A 14,380-nucleotide genomic window follows, 5' to 3' on the forward strand; every position below is an offset into this window, starting at 1 on the left:
GTCTACTTTACTCATATCTGCAGAAAATGGTGATACTGTACAATTCCTAATGGGTGGTCCCTAAGACAAGAGTGCAATCACTGCTCATGGCATCCCTTGCATAAACAGCTAATGATTTTCACTCCGATCAACCAACTCACGAATTATATCCAGAAACTGTGAGACTGGGTCCTGAAAACTTCATTGTGGGAAAAAATAAATAAACTCGGCTAAGAGCCAAACAAAAACATGAAAGCCAAAAATGAGGAGAATATGCATCTTTTAAAACATAGAAAATATTGAATACGTGTTTGATATTTTTAAGCTTACCAATAAATGAGCTACCCTCAAAGATAAATGAATCTCCCACTTATTAATGGTGGCTATGTGCATGGGAAAGAGTTCACCCCACTCCTGGTGAAAGAGGGCGACGTGACGCACCCGTTGCTTGGAAAGACAAAATATTTTGTCTTTCCGAAACGCAGTCGCGTCGTTGCGCTTCCGAGCGGTCACGCACACTATTGGCAACTACATTGCACTATATATCGCAGCCTAATGAACTAAAGTGATTTTAAAACTCATTATTTAGGTGTTCCCTACAACTCTGGTTTTATCAGGAGTGGATTTTGACATGACTGCTATACTGTATATGTTGAAAAAATATATATATCAAAACTAAAAAAAATGGGCGTCAAGGTCACTGTTTACATTCTTCCCAGGATTGTATTTCTCTCTAGCACCAGAAGAAATAAGTATTTAGCTGTGAGCTTACATTTGTAACAGCATATTTGAAATGGCGGCTGCAGGACAAATAATTCTATTTTTACAAAAGTTCTCTAAGACCCACGATCAATTTGAGGCATCTTTAAGATGCTAAACACCTGCTGATGGTAATAGGAAGGTACCTAATGGGATTTTTTTGTACAGCAATGATACCTACGGCCCAAGGCCAAGGCCATACAGCCTTCGCCCGCGCAGAGGCTGTGACGTCACCCGCATGAAGCGGGTGCGTTTGCGGGCCATGGTAGACGTGCTGTGGGGGGCGTCACGGAGCTTGTTCGCACTCATTGGGCGAACCGCTCACGTGACCAGGCTGTCGCGCCGAGAAATCAGTTTCAACGGATTTCTCGCGCAACGTGCGCCCACTCCTGTCTCCGCCCGCACGGGCGCAATTAATGCCTTTAGGCAATGTGATCGTCTGCAGCAGTATGGACCTGCCCTTATTCAGCAGTGAAATGGTCAATATATTTTGCATCTTGCTTAGACCCAATTAAATTATTATGCAACAAACAATTAAAACAATAAACAATTGAATGTACTGTAGCTGACATTTAAAGGCCACACACAGATTTGTGGAAAAGAAGATGCTTACAGTATATGAAATATTAATCTGGATCATATATAATGTACCTCTAATGCGGAAGGCAACCACAATGATCACAAAACAAGAAGAATCTTCACCAACACAATGTTGAACAAAGAAATAGTACCCCACGCTAACCCACTAACAATGGTATGTTTCTGCCAAATATATGTAACGGGTATTCCACCCCTCCCAATCGCATATACAGTGGGGGTGCGGAGAACATACGTGTTACCAGGTGTGTGTGGTGCGTTACCTGTTGGTTCACAGGAGGGCTGAGCTTCCGCCACGGGGAACCTGGGGCAATTACAATACTATGGACAACCACTTACAATAGGTGCAGCGCCTCCACCTGCGATGGCTCCCACCAGAGGGGGAGTGGATCCTCGCAGGACAAACACAATGATCACATACACAATGGGGTATAATAACTAAGGACTTTACTAACATGTAATACGACACATCACATTCATAACATAACCTGTGTCCCTCTCAGGAGGAGACACTAACCGTGATGTCTCGCAGGACGATTCCCCAACACTAGGTGATCCCACCCAGTGTCCAAAGAACCCCACCCAATGTCCCGTACTCTTGCAGAGAGTCAATGGGTGACTGCGCAGTCACTATTAAGCTAAGGGCCCGGTGGTGCACTTAGAACTGTAGATACCTGCCAAGCACTCCAGTGCTCGGATCAGCAACGCTTCACAAAGGGTCAGACGCGTGATGAATCCGTCTGATCCTATCCTGGCGATATTCTCTGTGGACCCCCAACGTGGGTCCGAACTCCGTCACTGGAACCGCAGCATCCGCTGAGTCCCTCTCTAACGATACAGCAACGTGACACACCCTGCACTACAGGCCGTCCCTATAGCACAGCATCCTTAAGTGGCTTAAGGGTCAATCTCCTAGGGCATTCGGGGTTGCCTATCCTATATAGGTAGGTCTTGTACCCACCCTACTCATAATACGGGCCCTGGGCCATGGCTCCCCGGATTGGTTGCCGCTATGAACCCCCCCAGTTGCCTCGTACTACGCGCAACGCCGCCCTGGGCAATGGCTCCCCGGATTGGTTACCGCTATGAACCCCCCCAGTTGCCTCGTCACTCGCAACACGGACCCTGGGCTATGGCTCCCCGGACTGGTTACCGCTATGAACCCCCCAGCTGTCTCGTGCCACTAATTCACCTAAACGCCTGCCGCAACGCTCTGCAGACTAACCTAAGCCCCCTTTATCCCTGGCTATTCCCCAGCTCTGACTACCATGAGTGACAGGGTCCCTCTCTGAGACTATCCCTGGCAACACTCACTAACCTGGGGTAATACAGGGTTAACTAGGGCCTTAGTGCAGGGAGTCTCCGGCTCCTGCACCCTACCTCCTTCCTTCCTTGGGCTCCTGACTCTGACTCCTCCACGTAGCTGCAAGCCCGCCAAATGTATCCACTTCTCCTCCTGGCAGTCCTACAGCCCTATTGGCTCCTATGAGGCACCTGGTGCCTCCCTCGCTAAGCACTATGGGAATTGTAGTCCCTGGGCACCTGCAATAACATTGGGGCCGCGGGCGTGCCTTCCCTGTACTTACACTAACCCCTAATGGCCGCCGCAATCTCTCCCTACCTCTCGCGCGACTCTCCTGGCTGGCTCCTACACTCGCGCGATCACTGCGCATGCGCGAGTGGTGGAGTAATGGCGGCGCTCTCTTCGCCGGCCGCCGGGACCTTAGAGACGCGACCGTGGCCTTAGCAACGGCCCGATCGCGTCCCCGGCAACCGGCCCGCTCGCGGAGACAGCGCACCGCTCCCTGCAACGGCCCCCACCCTTGGGATGGCCGTCGGGTCTGCCGCTGGCCTCCGGCAGCACCCGGCATCTCTCCTGGCCACGGAGGCTCCCTAGGAGGACGAAGGGGGAAACAGGTGACCTGGCTACATATACAAGGAAATCAAGAGAGTATATCCACGTAGGAGCCAAAGCACAGCCACACCAATGGAGAATAGGACACGAACGTTCTTTCAAGAATTTATTGGTTAAAAGGCATAAGGACAGACATCCTAATAGCATTCTGACATGTTTCACGCACAGGGCGCTTTATCAAAGAGTGCTACTCATGAAGAGTGAAACATGTCAGAGTGCTATTAGGATGTCTGTCCTTGTGCCTTTTTAGCCAATAAATTCTTGAAAGAACTTTTGTGTCCTATTCTCCATTGGTGTGGCTGTGCTTCGGCTCCTACGTGGATATACTCTCTTGCTGATAACCTGCCTGGATGCGCGCCGGTCTGCATACGCTGTGCAGAGGCTTTTCCTGCCTTATTGTTCACGGCAACCTACCCCTTGGAGGATTTCGGCGATTCCTGAGCTGAGGAGGACGCGCATATGGACGGCGATGACATCACGCAGGGTGCCATGGAGTCAGCGTGATCGCCTGACCAACACCCGGTGACTATTATCACGAGTGACGCCGCGCTTACCTACCTCCAAGATCTTCGCAGGGGAACCGCCACCAAATGTGAAGGATCGGGGCTCCGGTTTGATTGGGTCTCACCGGTCTGAAGTTGCGTGAGTAAAGCAACCATTGCCTGCTGTATACGAGTGGTTATTGAATTTAACCCTTTATTGCCATTTTGCGTGAGACATTGAAAAAAGCACTTATAAAGTCTGCAAGTGCGTGGTTTGTATTACAGCATTTGATTCCAGCGTGACAACACTATTACTGTTTTGAGAGCTCCGGATATTTTGGTCTTTTAGACCAATTTCTTCTATTTACAAGGAAATCAAGCCACAAACATTGCAATTGTGTACAAATGTGAGCACAAAGAAAACGTTAATACCCAGTTGTGCTGTCCTGCTCTGCCATATTGCATTTCCATTTGATATTCCATCTCGTCTTGTGTTCAACTACAGATGTACCACTTACGGTTTTTGTCTTGCCGAGGCTGCTCGCGGCCCAGATGGATTAACGCTGCGGGGGTGTCAGTCCCAGAAGCATGGACTCCCTGCCGCGCAACGGTGGAAGACACTGTACCCAGCGCTGTGGCCTTTCTTGGCCGCGGCGCTGGGGTCAGCATGTCTTGCTACACCTGTACAATAATCACATATATGGGGGGCGCTACCCAGAAACTTTGGCTTTGCATGGCAACGTTCTGTAAGGCTACGCTTATAGTGCCGCAAACGGTCGGGCGACAGTCGACCGAAATTCAAATAGAGATGACTACCAGCGATCGCGACCAATCCGTCGCGTCGCGCTTACTATAAGCGCACGTGACGGCGGCAATGCATTTGTTTTGCCGCGAAGTCGCGTCGCTGTCAGCGCAGCCTTAGGCCGAGTCCACGGTCCCTGCTGGCGTGCTGAGGCGCGCTGAGGCGCAGGGAAAGCGGGTGCTTTCCCTGGCCTTGCGGTTGCTTACCGCAAGCGCTCTCAGCAGCCGTCAGGGGGCGGTCCGGGGGCGGTCCGGGGGCGGTCGCGTCACTGGCCGGGGGCGGGCCAGTGACGTCACGGAGCTGGTTCGCCCTCATTGGGCGAACCGCTCACGTGACCGGCCTGTCTCGCCGGCAAGCGGGGGAATTTTAAATTCCCCCAAGACCTGCGCTTCCGCAAGCGCGCGTAAGCGCAGGTGAGCCCCTACTAAAGCCGCTCTAATTGCGGCTGTAGGGGCTCAGTGCTGAGCGGGAGCGCGCCTCAGCGCGCTTCCGCCAGCAAGCAAGTAACATGGCCGAGGCCTTAGACGTATGCGGGTATAATGTGCAGCTATTAGTCTGCACTGCATACTGCAACTCAAAATTCCCCACCGATAACACATTGGGAAAAGAAGTTAGACTGCCATTAAATGGACAAGAAGTGTGTGTTGACACAAAATGTTATTTTAGTCTGATTTTACTTAAGAAATGTTTCAGTTGGAAGGGATACAAGAATGTATTCCCTTTTCTGGGAGTATTGGTGGCTTATGCCAGAACTTCAGCCAATATTTTGTGGGAGAGTTACTGAATTATGTCTGCACAAGATTACAACACACATTTCTCAAGAAGCGCATTCCCTCCGGAGCATAACAAGCTCAGTGGGTAGTAGAAGCCATTGTTAATCTTATCAGACTGTAATTTTAAACCACATAAAGTCTGTAATACCGAATAATTGAAAATAGCAACTGTGAAGTCTTATTAGACAAATTATGCAATTTCACTTCCAAGCACTTAACTTGATAAAATCTATATCTTAAACTGTATTGGAAGTAAAACAAACGCAATATCAGAAGACTAAAAACTTTAGGACTATTCATAAAGTTAATACGGCTGTTAAACTAACACTGACAGGCATTTTGAGTTTGCCTCCCGGATAATGAATGAAAGTATTCTGCAACTTTGGGTCATAAATGAATGATTTGCCCATATTAGGAGTTGAGGGATTAGAAAATAAATATATTAAAGCTATGTTTCAAATCCGGTGTCACTGTTCATCACTTCCCTCTTCTGTTCGTTACAAAAACCTCTGCCAGCATTAAAAGTGCCATTAATCTCTCAGAATAATAGAAAGAAAAAAATTGCATTTAAACACACGCTCTTCCTTTTTGTTACACAGGCTCATTGATGTTGAATGTTATCAGTTATACCTTTAATTTACGAATGAATAGGATATACAATGACTGTCTAACATTGTCTAGCCCAGGGGTGCGCAAACTGAGGGGCGCGCAGTGTTTACAGACGCCCCGCGCTCTTCCCGAAGGCATTTAAATTAAGTGCCGGGGAAGCGGCGAAGGCCTTTGTAACTTCACTTATCTTGGCTCAGATGGCTTCAGGTGACGCGTCGTCAAATGACGCTACGGGGTTACGTGATTTCACGTTGCCATCGTCACGTGACGTTGTGATGTCAGAACGCCGGAGCCAAGGTAAGGAAGGGGGGCGCGAGGAGGGGGGGGTGGAGGGTTAGAGCCGGCAGGGTCTCACTACATTCAAAAGTATTGTATTACTTAAAACTGCCATGTCAAATACCCCTATAACAAATTCCCATAAACACATGAGATAACCCAGGCAAGAAATAGATAAGGAAACAGGGAAAGTGTCCTGTAAATGGAGAAGCAGAGAGAGGAACACGGGTTATACACAGGCAGTAAAAAGGCTTCCTGCAGAATGTGTGGCCCTGGTAAGAAGGGCAGGGGAACAGAGAAGGGCCCGGAAAACCAGAAGAGAAGTCCTGGCAATGAGAAAGAGTTAAGGAGGCCGCTGAGAAAATCAGACGATAGAAGCTCAAACTAAAATAGCTGCACTTACAAACACAGAGAAGCAGATGGTTAAAGCTGGCAAACGGAAAATCAGCATAGCTAGTATTCATTCAGAACCAACAGACGTGAGGCGTTTAAAATACTGCTGCTTTAGGATACACAAAGACTGTCAGCCCAGATTGTGATTCCGGGCCAGTCTACCAGTTATTAATGATCTTGAAGAACAGAAGTCCGGGAACACTTTGGCAAAAAGAAAAATGACAGACAGTGCTATCCGAGGTGCCAGTCTCTTAGGGCGGGGGGGGGGGGACGGACGGACGGACACCCTACTCCAGTCCTCAAGAGCCACAAACAGGTGAGGTTTTCAGGATATACCTGCTTCAGCACAGGTGGTGCAGTCAAAGAGTGGGCCACTGGATTGAGTCACCTGTGCTGAAGCAGGGATATCCTGAAAACCTGACCTGCTGGTGGCCCTTGAGGACTGGAGTTGGCCTCCCCTGCCTAAGACATGAGAACAGAGAACGGAGGCAATGCTACACTGCATAATGAATGCTGCACAGCAGGCACACTGCTCTGCTACCTTCGTAAAGGGTCGGAAACGTGGCTCAGAAAATACATTTGCAGATTTATAATATATTATTACAATATGAGCAGGATTTGTTTGTCGCCGTGTTCTGTCCTGGGAAACACGTGCAGTGAACCGAATGTAAAGCTCGAGATGGAAAAACAAGGCTACATTATTACTGTTTCTGAATGGTTACATCTTGCTTCTTCGTGACTTTACTAGTTTTTAATCTTACCTTGGCAATTTCAATAACTGTAATTACCTTAAAAGCTAATGCACAGTGTAATTATTGAATAATTCAATGGTTGCCCAATATGTAATAACAATTAACAAGCCGCATGCACTATCCTTTCCTAAAGCATTGTTTTCTGTATTTGGAAACATAAAAAGGAGCGGATCAAATGGTAAATTGCTATATGCTTCCCTGCAGTGAACTAATGATCTTTGGTTCTTGAACACCTCTATCATGGACTGCGGTAATGTTAGCTAATGTACCATGCATTACACAATGACATTGTCACAAATTGCATTGAAACTACCAATATTGAAAACATGACCATGAGGGAAACTGGAGACCATCTAAACTTGGTTTCATCAAAGCTGTATTTGTAAAATTTCATAGTCCCATTTTTTTTGCAGATAATAATCCCTACATAGCTCGAAAATTAATACCTGTGGGTTTTTAAAAGTAAAATTAAAAAAAAAAAGACTTTGCAGCGTACATTTACTATTTTGTAACGTGTTTAAGAATTGTAGAGCCTTCTCATAGCAACAGCACAAATGGAACAAAAGTAATACTGTGAGTAATACTAAAGCAGGGGTAGTCAAAAGTTGGACCGCAGGCCAAATCTGGACCGTCAGACCGTTTTGAATAGACTACAAAAAAAATGATTTTACAGTCCACGTCCATCTTTCTAGAAAACACAAGCAGCAGTGATCCGTCACTAGCTTCAACTGCAGTCTGCAATTTCACACCCCATAATCCTTTGCCGCAAGCCACATGACAGGGGCCAATGTGTAGAATGCTGTTTTTCTGATAGAGGGCCCTGCAGCAATTCTATCCATCCCTTATTATTCAGATCACGTTTGAAGGGGCAGCCAATCGGCGCTCAGGTTTAGTTTGGGATGCAGCCCAGGGACGTGAAAGAGGAGTATTCATCCCAAGGGCAGTACAACAACACACGGGCATCCTTTAGTTGGAGGAAAGGAGATTTCACCAACAACAAAGGAAAGGGTTCTTTACAGTAAGGGCAGTTACAATGTGGAATCCATTACCCATGGAGACTGTGATGGCAGATACAATAGATATCTTCAAATAAAGGTTGGACATCTTTTTCCACATTGGACATCTTTTAGAAAGAAAAGGTATACAGGGATATACCAAAAAAGTAAACATAGGAAGGATGTTGATCCAGGGAGTATCTGATTGCCAATATTTGGAGTTGGGAAGGAATTTATTTTTCCCCATATGAGACATTATTGGATAATATTTCACATTTCACAGGGGTTTTTCTGTTTGCCTTCCACTGGATCAAAATACTGTAAATACAAATCTAGGAGAAGTATCTGCCTAAATGTAGCATAGGTTGAACGTGATGGACATATGTCTTTTTCAACTTCATCTACTATGCAACTGTGAGGAGTGAGAATGTTGACACCTGGTAGACATGCAATGATGCCTGAAAGGCAGGGAACAAATGTGAGGGGAGCAGAGGGTAATGAAGGGCAGCGTGCACCGGAAGCAGGGAGGGACTCATCTAGTGAAGGATTCCAGAGAGGAGAGACCCCCTCCCCCACCACACAGACCACTGAAGTAGCGTGCTTGCGTTGCGCCTCCGCCGCGCGCTCCTGCAGCCCAGCGATCTCTGTTCAAACTGCAGGAGTTGGGTCGCGGCGTTTGGGGGCGCAACGCATATGTCACGGAGCTGGTACGCCTTTGTTGGCTGAACCAGCTCACGTCACGCAACAGTAGCAACAAATTTCAATTTTGGTTGTGGCGGTAAAATTTCGAATCGACAACTCCGCACTTTGCCGCCGGTGGAGGTTTCAGTTTGAAAACTCCCACCGACCCAGAAATTACGACGGACGTGCGCACGTCGCAACGCGGCCTGTCTGAGCAAGGCCTTAGGGGAGTCACAGAACATGTTACTGAGGGAACAGAGCATAACACGGGATGTATTACAGAAGAATCTCATTGGGCAGTGACTACTGTAGACGATGTGAGCACCACCACGCAGCACCATGACCTGCCATTGAGGAGGGCTGTGACCAAGTGCAGTTTTTCTGGAGTAATGAACTTGACAAAAAAAACATTGACTGCCTCGGCACTAAAGCGTACAACCTTAACGCCCCTGCACTGCAATAACCTGGGGACAACGTTATGAGAGAAACTGAACTGCATGTTTTTAATGGCCAAGCGAAAACATCATTCCTTGCGTGCCCTACTAATACTGGGTTTTCATTTCTTTGGCATACAATTGTTCTCGGATGTAGAAACTGAAAGCAGAGGTATATTTAGCAGTCTATGCCACATATATTACACCAGTGTAGACTGTTTATCATCCAATTTTGTAGATTCAGAAAATTACAGCTGGTTTGTTTTTCAAAGGGAACAAATACCACACCTGAAACCTCACCCGCAATTACAAGACAATATGCACGCCTTTTATCAGCATAACTACTCGTATATTTAAAGTAACTATATGTATCACAACATGACCATATGTGGCATTGAGAAGCCTTCACGATCCCTGCCGTAGTGAAGGTTTTAATTGGACAGCATCAAGGATGTTTTTAAAAGACTGAACATCACGTTATCATTATAACACCATCACTCCAACGTTCAAGCTTGCTAAAGGAATTAATTCCTGTGTCTAAAATAGATGCATTTATCTCCGCACCACAATGGAGGTGAACATTCTTTTTTTTTTTTTCATGCTGAAGGTCATGGGCACTGGTTTCAGAAGACTATAATGCAGTGTGAATCATGGGGCCTTCAAACATAATGCTTTCCTTTCCATATCTGTCACGTGTAATAAAGGGATATGCTTTGCAGAAGTAGGAGGCGACCATCACAAGTGAAAACAACATGGCCTTGAACAATAAACATGCCACGGACTTCCAATCAATACCACAGGTTTTTGCACATTTACTTTTGTCTGTTTCTTTTTATTTCACCTTTTCCATCTTTGTTTTATTTATTTTTTTAATGTGCATTTTTTTTTTAACCATGTAGAACACTTCCATTAATTGAAATCTGCCTCTTACAGACCATTATTCAATATGCTAGAAACCTGCTTTCCTGTGTTGTTGAAGATTTTAGAGCCATTCATTTGACTACAGCTGAACTCGTCTCTAGCATAGGGAAGTGACTTCAAACAATACAGAATAGGAGCCCTTTCCTCCTATTCAAAATGCTGTTGAGACTTCTTTCCTTGCTAGAGAAGAGTCAAGCACAGGGAAGACTCCTTCACAGGATAGTGAATGACCAGGGAGGCGCGAGTTTCCCCCCTCTCCCTTTAAGCTATTTACCTGTAACAAACAATGAGAGGACACAGTTTTGGAGGTATAAAGGCTGCGGCTTTGTTTATTAACAATGACAACTGGAGATAGCTACTGTCCCAGTCCGCGCCGAAAGTGCTCGGTGCTAGGTAACGCAACGGGATGGGTGGATGGGAATTTGTTGCGAGCCAGGAACAAGTGACCGATCCTTGTTCCTGGCCGCAGGTTTAACCCCTCAGGCCCCTCCCCTGGCCTCTACTGCGGCCAACCCGGTTCGGGCAAGCCGCGCCCCCCGGTCACTGGCTGTGCCGCCCAATTGGGCTGGCCCGCTTTATAAGGGCCGTCGATCGATGCCTTTGGGAATAAAATGTGAATGAAACATTAGAAGTGAGAACGACCGCAAATGGAAATTAATTTTAAGGTTGGATTGTGGGGGCCTGTGATTGTGGGGGTGGCAGTAGGCCCCTCCCATGATCACTTCAAATAGCCTCGTACTCTTCACCGCGCTCCCTTTGTCGCTGAAGTGTCCTCCATCCTGCTATCCTTTATTTCACCACCTCTGGTCCTATGTGGGCCCTCTCTTCAGGCCCAACGCGTACACAAAAGTATATTCTCATGCCAAATTCTCATTATTTCTTCACAGTATCAAAACCATTTCAGGCAAGACGCCACATAGTGATTGTTTGGGCAGCACTCGTGTGGTTGTGGGCTCTCGGATGACATGACAGAAGTATAGGGTCTCTCTTGGAAAACTGCCATAACCCCTCATGACGTCAAAACCCGTCCATGGCATGCCAGCCCTTGAGAGTTGCTGGGAACATCATAAGGGTAAGACGAGGGTTAATGTGTTGCCAGCATCAATAAGTTAAAAATGTTCAATTATTGCCTTCAATTCACTGCAAACCACTGAATAAGAGTAATAAGGCGAGAGTTAAGTTTTACTCTGTTTTTGCTCAATGAGAGAACCAATAAGTTAGTGTAAAAAGTTGCACAATTCCATTGGTTACTTGTTCAATTAAAAACACATACTGTATTACACATGGCCATGTATCTACAAACTTGCATTTTTATTTTCCTTACAGTACAATGTCCATGCAGTAAAGTTTTAATAAATAAGTGACATGGGGCACATTCATTTCAGAATGATGCATTATTTCACAAGGTTTAAATCCAGGGTGGGCATCTCTGTCGCCATTCGCCACTTGTGGCGAATTGGCAGTGACACTGTGGCGAACAGGGCTGCCAGGACTCCCTGATGGGGGGGATTTCTAACTTTCCTAACAGGCGGCAGGGGGTGATGATATTCAGCGGTGGAAGATGGTAAGCTGCGCGGAGATGGTATATGGCACCGGGCTGAAAGTATGAGCCGGTAACATAATTACTTGTGAGAGTCAGAGCAGGACTGCAGGGGAGGTGCGCCATCTAGCAGCCTGACCCGGAACTTCCTGTCTGCTGCTACCTCACGGCTCCTCTCCCCGTGCTGCTCCTGCTCTGACTCAAGCGATTCTACTACCGGACAAGGTAGGCATCGATGGGAGTACTGGGAGAGATATGAGGGGGTCAGGGAGAGATGGGAGGAGAGATGTGAGGGGCTGGGAGAGATGTGAGGGGGCTGGGTGAGATGGGAGGGGGCTGGGAGAGATGTGAGGGGGCTGGGAGAGATGGGAGGGGGCTGGGAAAGATGTGAGGGGGCTGTGAGAGATGTGAGGGGGCTGTGTGAGATGTGAGGGGCTGGGAGAGATGTGAGGGGGCTGGGAGAGATGTGAGGGGGCTGGGCGAGATGGGAGGGGGCTGGGAGAGATGGGAGGGGGCTGGGAGAGATGTGAGGGGACTGGGTGAGATGGGAGGGGGCTGGGTGAGATAGGAGGGGGCTGGGTGAGATGGGAGGGGGCTGGGTGAGATGGGAGGGGGCTGGGAGAGATGTGAGATGGGAGGGGGCTGGGAGAGATGTGAGGGGGCTGGGAGAGATGTGAGGGGGCTGGGAGAGATGTGAGGGGGCTGGGTGAGATGGGAGGGGGCTGGGTGAGATGGGAGGGGGCTGGGTGAGATGGGAGGGGGCTGGGTGAGATGGGAGGGGGCTGGGAGAGATGGGAGGGGGCTGGGTGAGATGTGAGGGGGCTGGGTGAGATGTGAGGGGGCTGGGTGAGATGTGAGGGGCTGGGAGAGATGTGAGGGGCTGGGAGAGATGGGAGGGGGCTGGGAGAGATGTGAGGGGGCTGGGAGAGATGTGAGGGGGCTGTGAGAGATGTGAGGGGGCTGGGAGAGATGTGAGGGGCTGGGAGAGATGTGAGGGGGCTGGGTGAGATGTGAGGGGGCTGGGTGAGATGTGAGGGGGCTGGGAGAGATGTGAGGGGGCTGGGAGAGATGTGAGGGGCTGTGAGAGATGGGAGGGGGCTGGGAGAGATGTGAGGGGGCTGGGAGAGATGGGAGGGGGCTGGGAGAGATGTGAGGGGCTGTGAGAGATGGGAGGGGGCTGGGAGAGATGAGAGGGGGGCTGTGAGAGATGGGAGGGGGCTGGGTGAGATGTGAGATGGGAGGGGGCTGGGTGAGATGGGAGGGGGCTGGGTGAGATGGGAGGGGGCTGTGAGAGATGGGAGGGGGCTGTGAGAGATGGGAGGGGGCTGTGAGAGATGGGAGGGGGCTGTGAGAGATGGGAGGGGGCTGTGAGAGATGGGAGGGGGCTGGGTGAGATGGGAGGGGGCTGGGTGAGATGTGAGATGGGAGGGGGCTGGGAGAGATGTGAGGGGCTGGGAGAGATGTGAGGGGGCTGGGTGAGATGTGAGGGGCTGGGAGAGACGTGAGGGGGCTGGGAGAGATGGGAGGGGGCTGGGTGAGATGTGAGGGGCTGGGAGAGATGTGAGGGGGCTGGGAGAGATGGGAGGGGGGCTGTGAGAGATGTGAGGGGGCTGGGTGAGATGTGAGATGGGAGGGGGCTGGGTGAGATGGGAGGGGGCTGGGTGAGATGGGAGGGGGCTGTGAGAGATGGGAGGGGGCTGTGAGAGATGGGAGGGGGCTGTGAGAGATGGGAGGGGGCTGTGAGAGATGGGAGGGGGCTGGGTGAGATGGGAGGGGGCTGGGTGAGATGTGAGATGGGAGGGGGCTGGGAGAGATGTGAGGGGCTGGGAGAGATGTGAGGGGGCTGGGTGAGATGTGAGGGGCTGGGAGAGACGTGAGGGGGCTGGGAGAGACGGGAGGGGGCTGGGTGAGATGTGAGGGGCTGGGAGAGATGTGAGGGGGCTGGGAGAGATGGGAGGGGGGCTGGGAGAGATGTGAGGGGGCTGGGTGAGATGTGAGATGGGAGGGGGCTGGGTGAGATGGGAGGGGGCTGGGAGAGATGGGAGGGGGCTGGGAGAGATGGGAGGGGGCTGGGTGAGATGGGAGGGGGCTGGGAGAGATGTGAGGGGCTGTGAGAGGTGGGAGGGGCTGGGAGAGATGGAGGGGGCTGGGAGAGATGTGAGGGGCTGGGAGAGATGTGAGATGGGAGGGGGCTGGGTGAGATGGGAGGGGGCTGGGAGAGATGTGAGGGGGCTGGGTGAGATGTGAGGGGGCTGGGAGAGATGTGAGGGGGCTGGGAGAGATGGGAAGGGGCTGTGAGAGATGTGAGGGGGCTGGGAGAGATGTGAGGGGCTGTGAGAGGTGGGAGGGGCTGTGAGAGATGTGAGGGGGCTGGGAGAGATGTGAGGGGCTGGGAGAGATGTGAGATGGGAGGGGGCTGGGTGAGATGGGAGGGGGCTGGGTGAGATGTGAGGGGGCTGGGAGAGATGTGAG

General features: G+C 49.8%; 1 protein-coding gene and 1 long non-coding RNA gene across 11 annotated transcripts in view; one reads left to right on the plus strand and one right to left on the minus strand.

Annotated features, from left to right (window-relative positions):
- Nucleotides 1-14,380, minus strand: part of PARD3 (par-3 family cell polarity regulator) — a 609,688-nt gene that overhangs the window by 331,512 nt on the left and 263,796 nt on the right. The window lies entirely within an intron of this gene.
- LOC142487813 (uncharacterized) overlaps nt 1-14,380 on the plus strand; it is a 76,670-nt gene that overhangs the window by 7,939 nt on the left and 54,351 nt on the right. The window contains exon 3 of the long non-coding RNA XR_012799317.1: nt 11,256-11,440. This is a non-coding gene — a long non-coding RNA (uncharacterized LOC142487813). The remainder of the gene's footprint in view (nt 1-11,255; nt 11,441-14,380) is intronic.

This window comes from Ascaphus truei, chromosome 2 (genome assembly GCF_040206685.1).
Source record: "Ascaphus truei isolate aAscTru1 chromosome 2, aAscTru1.hap1, whole genome shotgun sequence".
NCBI classification, from domain to species: Eukaryota; Metazoa; Chordata; class Amphibia; order Anura; family Ascaphidae; genus Ascaphus; species Ascaphus truei.